A 15,332-nucleotide genomic window follows, 5' to 3' on the forward strand; every position below is an offset into this window, starting at 1 on the left:
TAATGATTTTTCAGATCCTCAGTAACATGTCTCCTTTTTCATCATTCTTTCAAGAGCCAACATTCATGAACCACAAATTCAAGATACATATGCACTGTTTAAGCATACATTCAGAGAACAAAAATATTGCCACCACATCAAAATAATTAAACTGTTATAAAATTCAAAATTCATGCAATTCTTTCCTTTTTTCAATTAAGCACATTTTTATTTAAGAAAGGTGATGGATTCATAGGACATTCATAACTTTAAGGCATAGACACTAAGACACTAATGATCACAAGACACAAACATGGATAGACATAAACATAAAATTCGAAAAACAGAAGAATAAAGGACAAGGAAATCAAAGAACGGGTCCACCTTAGTGATGGCGGCTCTTTCTTGCTCTTGAAGATCCTATGGAGTGCTTGAGCTCCTCAATGTCTCTTCCTTGTCTTTGTTGCTCCTCCCTCATGATTCTTTGATCTTCTCTAATCTCATGAAGGATGATGGAGTGTTCTTGATGCTCCACCCTTAGTTGTCCCATGTTGGAACTCAACTCTCCTAGGGAGGTGTTTAATTGCTCCCAATAGTTTTGTGGAGGAAAGTGCATCCCTTGAGGAATCTCAGGGATCTCATGATGAGTGGGATCTCTTGTGTGCTCCATCCTCTTCTTAGTGATGAGCTTGTCCTCATCAATGGGGGTGTCTCCCTCTATGTCAACTCCAACTGAATAACAGAGGTGACAAATGAGATGAGGAAAGGCTAACCTTGCCAAGGTAGAGGACTTGTCCGCCACCTTATAGAGTTCTTGGGCTATAACCTCATGAACCTCTATTTCTTCTCCAATCATGATGCTATGGATCATGATAGCCCGGTCTATGGTAACTTCGGACCGGTTGCTAGTGGGAATGATTGAGCGTTGTATGAACTCTAACCATCCTCTAGCCACGGGCTTGAGGTCATGCCTTCTCAATTGAACCGGCTTTCCCCTTGAATCTTGCTTCCATTGTGCGCCCTCTTCACATATGACTGTGAGGACTTGGTCCAACCTTTGATCAAAGTTGACCCTTCTTGTGTAAGGATGTTCATCTCCTTGCATCATAGGCAAGTTGAACGCCACCCTCACACTCTCCGGACTAAAATCCAAGTATTTCCCCCGAACCATAGTAAGATAATTCTTTGGATTCGGGTTCACACTTTGGTCATGGTTCTTGGTGATCCATGCATTGGCATAGAACTCTTGAACCATCAAGATTCCGACTTGTTGAATGGGGTTGGTAAGAACTTCCCAACCTCTTCTTCGGATCTCATGTCGGATCTCCGGATATTCACCCTTTTTGAGTGAAAAGGGGACCTCGGGGATCACCTTCTTCAAGGCCACAACTTCATAGAAGTGGTCTTGATGCACCCTTGAGATGAACCTATCCATCTCCCATGACTCGGAGGTGGAAGCTTTTGCCTTCCCTTTCCTCTTTCTAGAGGTTTCTCCGGCCTTGGATGCCATAAATGGTTATGGAAAAACAAAAAGCAATGCTTTTACCACACCAAACTTAAAATGTTTGCTCGTCCTCGAGCAAAAGAAGAAAGAAGAGAGTAGAAGAAGAAGAAATGAGGAAGAGGGAGATGGTGGTGTATTCGGCCAAAGAGGGGGAGAAGTGGTGTTTAGGTTGTGTGAAAATGAAGGGTTGAAGAAGGGTATATATAGGATAGAGGGGGGTAATGGTTCGGCCATTATGGGTGGGTTTGGGAGGGAAAGTGGTTTGAATTTGAATGGTGAGGTTGGTGGGGATTTATGAAGGATGGATGTGAGTGGTGAAGAGAAAGATGGGATTTGATAGGTGAAGGGTTTTTGGGGAAGAGGTGTTGAGGTGATTGGTGAATGGGGGAAGAAGAGAGAGAGTGATGGTAGGGTCCTGTGGGGTCCACAGATCCTGTGGTGTCAAGGAAAAGGCATCCTTGCACCAAATGGCATCAAAATCCACGTTTTGAGCCATTTCTGGCGTTAAACGCCGGGCTGGTGCCCATTCCTGGTGTTTAACGCCAGGATCTTGCCCTTTCCTGGCGTTTAACGCCAGTCTGGTGCCCCTTTCTGGCGTTAAACACCCAGAATGGTGCCAGACTGGGCGTTAAACGCCCAACTGCTAGGCTTACTGGCGTTTAAACGCCAGCAGCATCTTCCTCCAGGGTGTGCTGTTTTTCTTCCTGTTTTTCATTCTGTTTTTGCTTTTTTCATTGTTTTTGTGACTTCTCATGATCATCAACCTACAAAAAAGATAAAATAACAAAAGAAAATAATTAAATATAAAACATTGGGTTGCCTCCCAACAAGCGCTTTCTTTAATGTCATTAGCTTGACAGAGGACTCTCATGGAGCCTCAGAAATGCTCAGAACCGTGTTGGAACCTCCCAACACCAAACTTAGAGTTTGAATGTGGGGGTTCAACACCAAACTTAGAGTTTGGCTGTGGCCTCCCAACACCAAACTTAGAGTTTGACTGTGGGGGCTCTGTTTGGCTCTGTTTGGAGAGAAGCTCTTCATGCTTCCTCTCCATGATGACAGAGGGATATCCTTGGGCCTTAAACACCAAGGATTCTTCATTCACTTGAATGATCAACTCTTCTCTATCAACATCAATCACAGCCTTTACTGTGGCTAGGAAGGGTCTGCCAAGGATGATGGATTCATCCATGCTCTTCCCAGTCTCTAGGACTATGAAATCAGTAGGGATGTAATGGTTTTTAACTTTAACTAGAACATCCTCTACAAGTCCATAAGCTTGTTTTCTTGAGTTGTCTGCCATCTCTAGTGAGATTTTTGCAGCTTGCACCTCAAAGATCCCTAATTTCTCCATTACAGAGAGGGGCATGAGGTTTATACTTGACCCTAAGTCACACAAGGCCTTCTTGAAGGTCATGGTGCCTATGGTACAAGGTATAGAAAACTTCCCAGGATCCTGCCTCTTTTGAGGCAGTTTCTGCCTAGACAAGTCATCCAGTTCCTTGGTGAGCAAAGGGGATTCATCCTCCCAAGTCTCATTTCCAAATAACTTGTCATTTAGCTTCATGATTGCTCCAAGGTATTTAGCAACTTGCTCTTCAGTGACATACTCATCCTCTTCAGAGGAGGAATACTCATTAGAGCTCATGAATGGCAGAAGTAAGTCCAATGGAATCTCTATGGTCTCATTTTGAGCCTCAGATTCCCATGGTTCCTCATTGGGAAACTCATTGGAGGTCAGTGGACGTCCAGTGAGGCCTTCCTCAGTGGCGTTCACTGCCTCTTCTTCCTCCCAGAATTCGGCCATGTTGATGGCCTTGCACTCTCCTTTTGGATTTTCTTCAGTATTGCTTGGGAGAGTGCTTGGAGGGAGTTCAGTAATTTTCTTGCTCAGCTGACCCACTTGTCCTTCCAAATTCCTAATGGAGGATCTGGTTTCAGTCATGAAACTTTGTGTGGTTTTGATTAGATCAGAGACCATTGTTGCTAAGTCAGAGGTATTCTGCTTAGAGCTCTCTGTCTGTTGCTGAGAAGATGATGGAAGAGGCTTGCTATTGCTAAACCTGTTTCTTCCACCATTATTGTTATTGAAACCTTGTTGAGGTCTCTGTTGATCCTTCCATGAAAGATTTGGATGATTCCTCCATGAAGGATTGTAGGTGTTTCCATAGGGTTCTCCCATGTAATTCACCTCTTCCATTGAAGGGTTCTCAGGATCATAAGCTTCTTCCTCAGATGAAACTTCCTTAGTACTGCTTGGTGCATTTTGCATTCCAGACAGACTTTGAGAAATCATATTGACTTGTTGAGTCAATGTTTTGTTCTGAGCCAAAATGGCATTCAGAGTGTCAATCTCAAGAACTCCTTTCTTCTGACTAGTCCCATTGTTCACAGGATTTCTTTCAGAAGTGTACATGAATTGGTTATTTGCAACCATTTCAATCAGTTCCTGAGCCTCTGCAGGCGTCTTCTTCAGATGAAGAGATCCTCCAGAAGAGCTATCCAAGGACATCTTGGACAGTTCAGAGAGACCATCATAAAAAATACCTATGATGCTCCATTCAGAAAGCATGTCAGAGGGACACTTTCTGATTAATTGTTTGTATCTTTCCCAAGCTTCATAGAGGGATTCTCCTTCCTTCTGTCTGAAGGTTTGGACTTCCACTCTAAGCTTACTCAATTTTTGAGGTGGAAAGAACTTTGCCAAGAAGGCATTGACTAGCTTTTCCCAAGAGTCCAGGCTTTCTTTAGGTTGAGAATCCAACCATGCTCTAGCTCTGTCTCTTACAGCAAAAGGGAATAGCATCAGTCTGTAGACCTCAGGGTCAACCCCATTAGTCTTGACTGTGTCACAGATTTGCAAGAACTCAGCTAAAAACTGATGAGGATCTTCCAGTGGAAGTCCATGGAACTTGCAATTCTGTTGCATTAGAGAAACTAATTGAGGCTTAAGCTCAAAGTTGTTTGCTCCAATGGCAGGGATAGAGATGCTTCTCCCATAGAAGTCGGGAGTAGGTGCAGTAAAGTCACCCAGCACCTTCCTTGCATTGTTGGCATTGTTGTTGTTTTCGGCTGCCATTTGTTCTTCTTCCTTGAAGAATTCGGTCAGGTGCTCTAAAGAGAGTTGTGCTTTGGCTTCTCTTAGCTTTCTCTTCAAGGTCCTTTCAGGTTCAGGATCAGCCTCAACAAGAATGCCTTTGTCTTTGCTCCTGCTCATAAGAAAGAGAAGAGAACAAGAAAATGTGGAATCCTCTATGTCACAGTATAGAGATTCCTTTAGGTGTCAGAGGAAAAGAAGAGTAGAAGACAGAAGTGGAAAATTCGAACTTATCAGAGAGAATGGAGTTCGAATTTTGCATTAAAGGATAGTGTTAGTCCATAAATAGAAGGATGTGAGAAGGAGGGAAGTCATTTTCGAAAATTAAGTGAAAAATTTTGAAAACATTTTTGAAAAACATTACTTAATTTTCGAAAATGAAAATGGAAAAGAAATCAAGTGATTTTTTGAAAAAGATTTTGAAATTAGAAATCAAAAAGATTTGATTGAAAACTATTCTGAAAAAGATGTGGTTAAGAAGATATGATTGATTTAAAAAAAATGTGATTGAGAAGATATGATTTGAAAAACATTTTAAAAGATTTGATTTGAAAATTAAAAACTTGACTAACAAGAAAAGATATGATTCAAACATTAAACCTTTCTCAACAGAAAAGGTAACATACTTGAAATGTTGAATCAAATCATTAATTGATAGTAAGTATCTTTAAAAATGGAAAGAAATTGGTTTTGAAGAAGATTTGATTGGAAAATTGATTTGAAAAAGATTTGATTTTGAAAAGATTTTGAAAACTTAGAAAAAAAATTGATTTGAAAACAAAATCTTCCCTTCTAGCCATCCTGGCGTTAAACGCCCAGAATGGTATCCATTCTGGCGTTTAACGCCCAAAATGCTACCCTTTTGGGCGTTAAACGCCCAACCAGGTACCCTGGCTGGCGTTTAAACGCCAGTCTGTCCTTCTTCACTGGGCGTTTTGAACGCCCAGCTTTTTCTGTGCAATTCCTCTGCTGTACGTTCTGAATCTTCAATTCTCTGTATTCTTGACTTGAAAAGACACAAATTAAAAATATTTTTGTATTTTTAATAATAAGGACAAACCAAAATGCAACAAGAATCAAATAACAATGCATGCAAGACACCAAACTTAGCAGTTTGTATACCACTGACACTAACAAAATGAAAATGCATATGAGACACACAAAACAATCAAGTCAAATTGAATTCAAAGATCAGAGCAAGTAAATCATCAAGAACATCTTGAAGATCACTTAGACACATGAATGCATGCAATTGACACCAAACTTATGATGAGACACTAGACTCGAACAAGAAATATTTTTGGATTTTAGAATTTTGTAAAATTTTTTTTTGTGTTTTTCGAAAATTAAGTGGAAAAAGATATCAAAATTCTTAATGAGAATTCCAGGAATCAGTGCAATGTTAGTCTAAGACTCCGGTCCAGGAATTAGACATGGCTTCACAGCCAGCCAAGCTTTCAAAGAAAGCTTCGGTCCAAAACACTAGACATGGCCAGAGGCCAGCCAAGCCTTAGCAGATCACTGCTCCAAAAGCAAGATTGATAAGAAATCAACAAGCTCTTGTGGTGATAAGTTGAAACCTCGGTCCAATGAAATTAGACATGGCTTCTCAGCCAGCCAGATTTCAACAAATCATCATGAAACTTTAGAATTCATCTTCAAGAATATCGAAAAAAATAAATACCTAATCTAAGCAACAAGATGAACTGTCAGTTGTCCAGCCTGAACAATCCCGGGCAATAACACCAAAAACTTGATGTTGCTGCCGGATCTTGGCACTGATGTTACCAAAAGCTTGCTCAAAACTTGAACAATCCCCGGCAACGGCGCCAAAAACTTGGTGCGCGAAATTGTGAACATTACTTTTTCACAACTCTCATAATCCCCGGTAATGGCTCCAAGAACTTGGTAGCTCAATACCATGGCATTACACAACTTCGCACAACTAACCAGCAAGTGCACTGGGTCGTCCAAGTAATAAACCTTACACGAGTAAGGGTCGATCCCACGGAGATTGTTAGTATTGAAGCAAGCTATGGTCATCTTGTAAATCTTAGTCAGGCAAACTCAAATGTATATGGTGATGAACGAAAATAACACAAAGGTAAAGATAGAGATACTTATGTAATTCATTGGTAGGAACTTCAGATAAGCGCATGAAGATGCCTTCCCTTCCGTCTCTCTGCTTTCCTACTGCCTTCATCCAATCCTTCTTACTCCTTTCCATGGCAAGCTTAAGCAAGGGTTTCACCGTTGTCAGTGGCTACCTCCCATCCTCTCAGTGAAAGCGATTGCATATGCTCTGTCACAGCATAGCGGAATTCATCTGTCGGTTCTCAATCAGGCCGGAATAGAATCCAGTGATTCTTTTGCGTCTGTCACTAACGCCCCGCCCTCAGGAGTTTGAAGCACGTCACAGTCATTCAATCATTGAATCCTACTCAGAATACCACAGACAAGGTTAGACCTTCCGGATTCTCTTGAATGCTGCCATCAGTTCTCGCCTATACCACGAAGACTCTGATCTCACGGAATGGTTGGCTCGTTTGTCAGGCGAGCACTCGGTTGTCAGGCGATCAACCATGCATCGTGCAATCAGGAATCCAAGAGATATTCACTAGAGCCTTGAACGCTTGTAGAACAAGAGTGGTTGTCAGTCACCTTGTTCATGGGTGAGAATGATGATGAGTGTCACGGATCATCACATTCATCAAGTTGAAGAACAAGTGATATCTTAGAACAAGAACAAGCGGAATTGAATGGAAGAACAATAGTAATTGCATTAATACTCGAGGTACAGCAGAGCTCCACACCTTAATCTATGGTGTGTAGAAACTCCACCGTTGAAAATACATAAGCATAAGGTCTAGGCATGGCCGAATGGCCAGCCTCCCAAAGTGATCAAAAGATCTAAAGAAAAAGGTTCCAAAGATCAAAAGATTTTTAATACAATAGTGAAAGGTCCTACTTATAGAAAACTAGTAGCCTAGGGTGTACAGAGATGAGTAAAAGACATAAAAATCCACTTCCGGGCCCACTTGGTGTGTGCTTGGGCTGAGCATTGAAGCATTTTCGTGTAGAGACTCTTCTTGGAGTTAAACGCCAGCTTTGGTGCCAGTTTGGGCGTTTAACTCCCATTTGGGTGCCAGTTCCCGCGTTTAACGCTGGGATTTCTTGAGGTGACTTTGAACGCCGGTTTGGGCCATCAAATCTTGGGCAAAGTATGGACTATCATATATTGCTGGAAAGCCCAGGATGTCTACTTTCCAACGCCGTTGAGAGCGCGCCAATTGGGCTTCTGTAGCTCCAGAAAATCCACTTCGAGTGCAGGGAGGTCAGAATCCAACAGCATCTGCAGTCCTTTTCAGTCTCTGAATCAGATTTTTGCTCAGGTCCCTCAATTTCAGCCAGAAAATACCTGAAATCACAGAAAAACACACAAACTCATAGTAAAGTCCAAAAAAGTGAATTTTAACTAAAAACTAATAAAAATATACTAAAAACTAACTAGATCATAACAAAAACATACTAAAAACAATGCCAAAAAGTATACAAATTATCCGCTCATCACTGCTCCTAATAGAACACAAAATAAACAAATCATTAGACATTTTGGTCCCCAACTAAATAATTTATCTGACATATAAATCCCCAAATAGATAATTTATTAGGCAAATAGATCCTTAAGTATTAAGCCAATCAGTCACTATCACATTGAAGATCACATAAATGCAGGCAGCATGACAACAATATGATCACAACAAATTCAACTGAGATTATACTTGTGGCAGTGGTTGGGATGCCGTTTGGGAGACTTGGACTTCATCTTGTGATGGTGGAGCATATGAAGTATTTTTCGTTGCTATTGGCTGTCCATTTTTCTTAACCTTTGGGGGTGGTTTAGGCCTTGGTGGTCCTTTGCATGTCTTTGCATTGTGACCAGTCTGACCACATTTTTGGCAAGTGACCATGAATGTCCTTCTTCCCTTTGTTGCATCTGGTGAATCCTCAATTGGATCAGGTTTTCTCTTTTTCTTCGTTGGGCGCCCAGGAGGTCTCTTAATGGTGGGTGGCTCTGGAGCCAAGAGACCAGTCTTTTTCCAATACTCCTCTGAGTTGATTGGTCTGATTACATGTTCATACGTGGCTCGAAATGGATCCATTTTGAGCCAAGGGTGCACATAAGGTTCTGGCCTATCACACCTCTTTTGTATAGCTGTCAACGCATGAACACATGGAATTTCTGCTCAACATTATCAAGCAGTAACATAAGATCAGCAAAAAATGGAATTCCTGCTCAAGATTACATGTTAAAATCACAACTCACAAAAAATGAATAATAGGCCTAATCACTTGTTAGTTGCCACAAGTTGCAACTACAAGTGTGCCTTCCAAGATGCACACCAACTTTCTTTGTATAGCTGTCAAAGTAATTCACTAAGTCCAGATCCATCGGAGGAAATCTTGTTACATTGCCATTAAGATACAGAAGTTCACTCTTGTTATCTTTGACAAAGCTCCCCCCATGTTGAAACACAAGGGTAACCCACTCAGTCATCTGTAATTTACAAATATGGAATAGCACTATCAATATCAGAATAATAAACGTTACCCTTAATCAGATAAAATTTGGATAAAATTTCATCAATACTAAATGTTACTCTAACTTCTCTTTTTTGGATAAATTTCATAATCAGATTAATACATCAATACGATGTGTTCATCACTTCATATTGTGTCTTTTTCATGTTAACCTCGTATATGTATGCACCACAACACTTATCAGTAATCCATGTGAAATAGTATCAAAGAATCAAAAACAACTTTTATTTTCAGCAACTAATGGTATTCTAACAGAAACAACTACTGCATGATCACACCGTTAAACAATGTCAACAATGATCAACTATACCATCAACAACTTAATCAATAAACTCATCACTATACTAACCTCGACCAGTGGCTGTGGCGAGCGAAACACTCACAGGGGAATTCTTCTGCAATAATGCTGACTTGTTCAAACCCTAGCGTCGACAACAGCAACAGAGGTAGTCGGAAGACTACAGGTTGACGTGGTGGTGGCTTCCTTAGTAAAATCTAGGAGAAGAGAGGGAGTTCAGAGTAATTTTGTTTTGGTGGAGGGAAGGCAAAGAGATGCTTCAGTTTTGATAGACTCTTCCTCTCACAGAACGACGTCGTGCCCTACTCTAAAATGCAGCGTTTTGTATCAATCTGGCTAGGGACCAATTCGTCCGAACAAAACACGTGGAACTTCATGGCTGACTCATCACAGTCACACGACACATCACCTCCTTCCGTTAGTGGTTAACGGAGATGAGAAAAAAAGGATCAATTTGTTTTACGCCAAAAAACGTTGAGGACCAACGGAGTGATTAATTTTAGTTGAGGACTAAAACGTCCACTTTGAAATTTTTTAGGGACCAATTTGGATATATACTCTATTTACATTAATTTTAATTTATAAATAACCAAATTTCAAAATAAAAAATTATTCGCTTTAATAGAATGACCTACGAATAAACCTTTTTTCTTTTGAAATATAAGTAAAAAAAAATTGAAAGTAATTTTTAAAAATAAAGATTTGATATATATGATGGTTCAAGATGTTGCGATTTAAATTTAAGAAATTAAATTGAATAGTTTCGATTACTATAATTGAGGATTATCCACATTAATTTAAAAAAGTAATATTAAGCTAATTCATCAATCGTGATCAGTGTAGTCTTTTTTATTTGATAAGATAGTGAAAAATTAGAATTTTTTTATGCCTCAGTATATATATGATTGCAACAACACAGCATCAAACATTGATAGCGAAGAACTAGTGTGTGCGACTCTGTAAATATACATAGCAACTTTCTTGAATTGAAGGAATTTTTTCAAGATAATTAAAAGTCACTCAAGTATATATATATATATATATATATATATATATATATATATATATATATATATATATATATATATATATATATATATATATATATGTATGTATACACGTGGAAAAATCTATAGATGGTGACTCCAAGAATAAACATATTCCTAATCTTCACTCATCATTCTACTGAATTTAGTTGTTATTGACTATTCTTGGAGTCAATAATTTGGATAAAATGCAGAAATAAACTAAATCCAATTCAAAAGTACACAAATCACCCAAACAAAAAAGTTATATGAATCTTCTAATGCATGTCTCTATGTAAATCTAATGAGCCTCATTCGATTTAGTCTTTGTTCTACTAAATCAAATCAGCTAAGGTTAAATTACTAAAGAAATATGCAAATCGAAGCAGGCTGAGTCGATTTATGCATGCATGTATTCTACCCACAATAAATCGAAACAAGTTATTTGATTTACCCATAATTTTCATCACATATTAATTCGAACTAGAGTGACTCAAATTATATATAATGTGCGCCCATAGTAATTCGAATAAGACTTATTCAATTTACTAACGTTTTTCCTATATATAATTTTTTGTTCAATACCCATTTTTTTTCACTACATATATAATTTTTAAAAGTAAACATATTGAATGCTAAGTAAACAAATTGAATGACCATGCAGTTATCCAATAAAAATATATCAAATTTGTTATGTACCTTTTTATCCAGGTAATAAATAGAAGGGTATTTTAGCCAGCAAATTAAAAGAAAATGTTGGTACACGCGTGCAGCAATTCCCCAAATTTTATTTTAGAAGAAGAGGTTGCGCATCTGATTGAGCAATTATTTTTCTGTTCAAATTTAACCCTAAAAAAAATCAAATTCTCTGATTCATTTTTCTCTCCTAACTCCCATTTACTCTCAAAACTTACCTCTTTTCTTTAATCCTTCCCCTCTCTTCTCCTCGTTGACGTCGTTTTGACGGGGAGAAATTCTACAGTTGATGACGGCGAAATAGCTAGTGGCGACAAACGGGATGCTACTCGATTTCCAATCAAGTATGGGAACAGGACAAAGCAGATGAAGCCTTTCTTTGTCTCCACTGGTCAGCAATGAAAGGAGCAAAAATTCACCAAAAAACCCGCGAGGTTCGTCGTCAACACTGGCACTCAGAAGATAAAAGAGCCCCTTAAGAAGCTCATCACCAATGTCCAATCCTTCTCTTCTTCCTCTCACCAATCATAGCCTTATTTTTTCTTGAACTGGTAGTTTTTATTTTTAGCCTCAAGGAGCAGTTAATTGAAAACAGAATCCTAGATCTTGCTAATATGTACATGTATTCTTATTAGACTGTGTATTTATATTTTTATTAAATTTCATGTTTTACTGTTCATAGCAACGAACAAAGCACATAGCAAAAATGAAAAAAATTATGTTCATGGACTGGACTAGATATGTCTATATTTTTTTTCTTCATTTCAGTAATTTCTTTCTAATTTTTTATTCATATTCATATCAGATCAAACTTATACCATTTTCATATATATTGAACTCTCAATTCTTATTGCACGCTTAAACCAATTTTTCCTCGAGTAAAATTATTAGACTTTATTGATATTTTAGAAGACTCAAATTTTAAGAAATCTCAATCATAAAAATAAATATCAAATAATATCAATTCTCTTTTATTTTTTACACCAAATAATATCCCAACTAAGCTTTACATTCCCATCATTATGTTCTTCACTTATCTTCACCGCGCATCGGGCCCGTAAATTGCTAGTAAGAAATAGTGGTTTAGAATTTGCACATAAAAATATATATAATTGCCTACTTCTAGTTCTCAAAAAAAAAACTTGAGAATTCCACTAATAAAATAAAGGTACAAATAGAAATTCTATGTATCGAGCCTTTCCAAGGAAAAAGTGTAAAATTGCTAAGAGGTAGAAAATTACACAGGAAATGTAGGAAATTCAACTAAGAGATAAACTAAGAAATGAAACCCTAAGAGAAAAGAGGAAGAAAAGTAGCAAGGGCTTCTCTAGCTATAACTCAATCTAAACCTAAAAATGAGTTGTTAGTGAATAAATTCATCCTCCTCCTGTTTCTCAACTTTTCCCCCTTAATTAATTTTTTATTTAAGCAGTTCAATCTATGATTCATTGGTTAAATCACTGACCAAGTGAACTAGTGCCTTGACCAGGTAATATTTGATAAGAACACAAACATACATACTCAGATGAAGCAGAACAAAAATTAACAGATAAAAAATGCAATATTTAAACCAGATTTTGTAAAAAGTACGAAGTTAAAGCAATATTACAAGAGAACTGCATCACAAAACCAAGAGAGGGACATGGAAGGGGGGGGGGGGGGGGAAGAATAGGAAGAGTTGAAGAGAATTGTCCCAGATAAAACCAGAATTGTTCCTGTGAATGCCTAGAAACAACTATGATGTCAGAAATGTAGCTTAAAGGGGGCAGAGCAACAGCATTTAGATGATATAATAACTGAAAATGTGTTAACTGTGTCCGGCACGTAATAAATATACAAATTGAAGCCAAGAACACAAGGACAAATTTTATAACAAGAAATACAAGAAAGGAGAGCAATAGAGCATGATATCCTTGGAACCCAGATTTGGAAATTATTTAGGTATGATAGAAAATGGAACCACAATCAAAATTTATGTACAACCATATTATTTAGGTATGCCAAGGTTTTACATGATTTTCATGACCATTCTTCCTACCCTTGAACTGTCTCAGTTAGTCTTGTCCTCAAGAAACCATAGATTTTGTACCTAAACCAACATCACACAGTCATTACCAAAGCACAACCATACATGATAGAGAATCAACAGGAGGGATGATGCAGTTTAGACCTAATACTTCAAGTAAATAATTTTCTAAATCATTATATCACCATCTCTTCCAAACTCAAGTGTTCCCAATTCCATTACCAATATTGTAACATTTGCATTCAACCATAGCCATTATCCCCAAATAATTAAACACGTTCCACTTTTTACTTTGCATAAACATCAACAATTTTTTATTTCCATTCCCAATCGAAACACAAACCATACCTCTTTGGTTAATCTAGTTTATATTTTGCAGATACATTCACATTTAGGGGGATAAATGAAATGTTTTTACTTCGTGAAACTTCTGTACTAGATATCATACATTAGAACGTTTTTATGAAAATTTCTTAGATGTTAAAATATTTCACGAACCACGCACCATCCGGCTATAACTGAACTGGTTCATCAGTGGGGTTCACATTCAATGGTGACAATCAAACACGCATACGTTCCTAACTAGGCATCATAGATCCATTCATAAAGTACTTCCAGGCATACCTTGTAGGAAGGGCATTTTCAGTTATATAAAAATAGATAAAAAAAAAACCTAGTATAAATTCATAAAAGAGATGTTATGTTCCAGCCCTACCTTGGTTGGAGAAAACTCACTCTTCCCAGACTTACAAATCATAAAACAAGTAACAAAAAGACATTTTTGAAAGGAAATGGGAAAAGAGAATATTTCTATGGAATAATTGTCCCTTGTGGGGATGGATATTCTCTTCATCACTTCCAAACAAGAATAAATAATGATAGTATGTAGACCAAATCTTAGAAAACTTTCATATAATGTATTACATCATAAGAAGTATTTGTTTCCAAAACCAACTCAGTTTAGAACACCTATGCAAGACCGAAAGCAATTTATCAAACAGTTCATGTGCACTAGCAAAACCCACTACGGTGATGTCTTTTTCTAATAACGAATAAGAAAATGAAATTGAGAGTGAGAATGAAACGAAGCATAAAGTAATGGAAGATTTAGAACCTTCAGATTAAGATTATCATCATAAGGCTCGAGGGATTATGCAACCTGGTGAATGGGGAAGACGGAGGAGTGAAAATGATATTGCGAGCAAGAAGGAGAGAGCACTGATTCAGATTGAAAACTATATAATAAGAGAGGATCATGGAGATGATAATCACATAGCTTGGTTTTCTTTTCCACATGACATGCTCCTTCCTTGCCGCTCCCAGCAATCACCGCACACTCTCCCGAGTCACCACCCCTCACCACTTTGCAAACCCTTCTTTTTGTATAGTCTCGCTTGCCCTCCTTTTATATCACTCTCAAGTTTCCAGCCTCTCCTGTGCAATATGTAGGCAAAGAATTCGATGAGTTAAATCTCATTATCTCAATTTGGCCAATTAAAATTCCTAAATTTGTAACTCCTAAATTTGTAACTGTGCTTCTGACTTGTCTCTGCTGTTATCTCTATCACTAGAATATTGATCTGACATAATTATATAATATGGTGGATACTACTTTTGTATAGAGGTTAATTTCGCTCTAAGGTCGGGTAAAGATCTCAAAAATAGACCCAATCATTATTCTGAGTCGGGTCTGGACCATAGTTCGAGTCATCTGAAATCGGCCCGATAACTCGGTTATCATACACAATTAATATTTTATGTATTAGTGATGGATGATGACTATTCTTATGTGGAATTTAAGTATCGTAAACCTTAATATTTTGTGTTATTAGTTATTATAAGACTATAAGTTAATATTTTATGTTTAAAATACATAAGATTTTAGACTAATTAATGCATAATATTGTGTTATTTATATTGATTTAAATATTTAGTATTATTAGATAATATTAGTATTGATTATAGTTATGCTTTAATTTTAGAGAAGAGTTGGTTCTTGTTATATTTTTCTAAGTTAATTTTACCATGTCAAATAATGGTTGGAGTCTTAGAAATTTGGTTATTTTCACATGTTAACTTATAAGAAGGTATCAAGGTAATGTAAT

The 15,332-nt window shown here is 37.6% G+C and overlaps 1 long non-coding RNA gene across 1 annotated transcript; it reads right to left on the bottom strand.

Annotated features, from left to right (window-relative positions):
* Positions 1-12,965: 12,965 nt before the first annotated feature.
* Positions 12,966-14,790, bottom strand: LOC112714986 (uncharacterized). Its single transcript, XR_003159425.2, has 2 exons — positions 14,342-14,790; positions 12,966-13,290 (listed from the first exon to the last, which is right to left on the bottom strand). It is a non-coding gene; the product is annotated as an uncharacterized lncRNA (long non-coding RNA).
* Between the last annotated feature and the right edge of the window lie 542 nt (positions 14,791-15,332).

Source organism: Arachis hypogaea, chromosome 10, assembly GCF_003086295.3.
Source record: "Arachis hypogaea cultivar Tifrunner chromosome 10, arahy.Tifrunner.gnm2.J5K5, whole genome shotgun sequence".
Taxonomy (NCBI): Eukaryota; Viridiplantae; Streptophyta; class Magnoliopsida; order Fabales; family Fabaceae; genus Arachis; species Arachis hypogaea.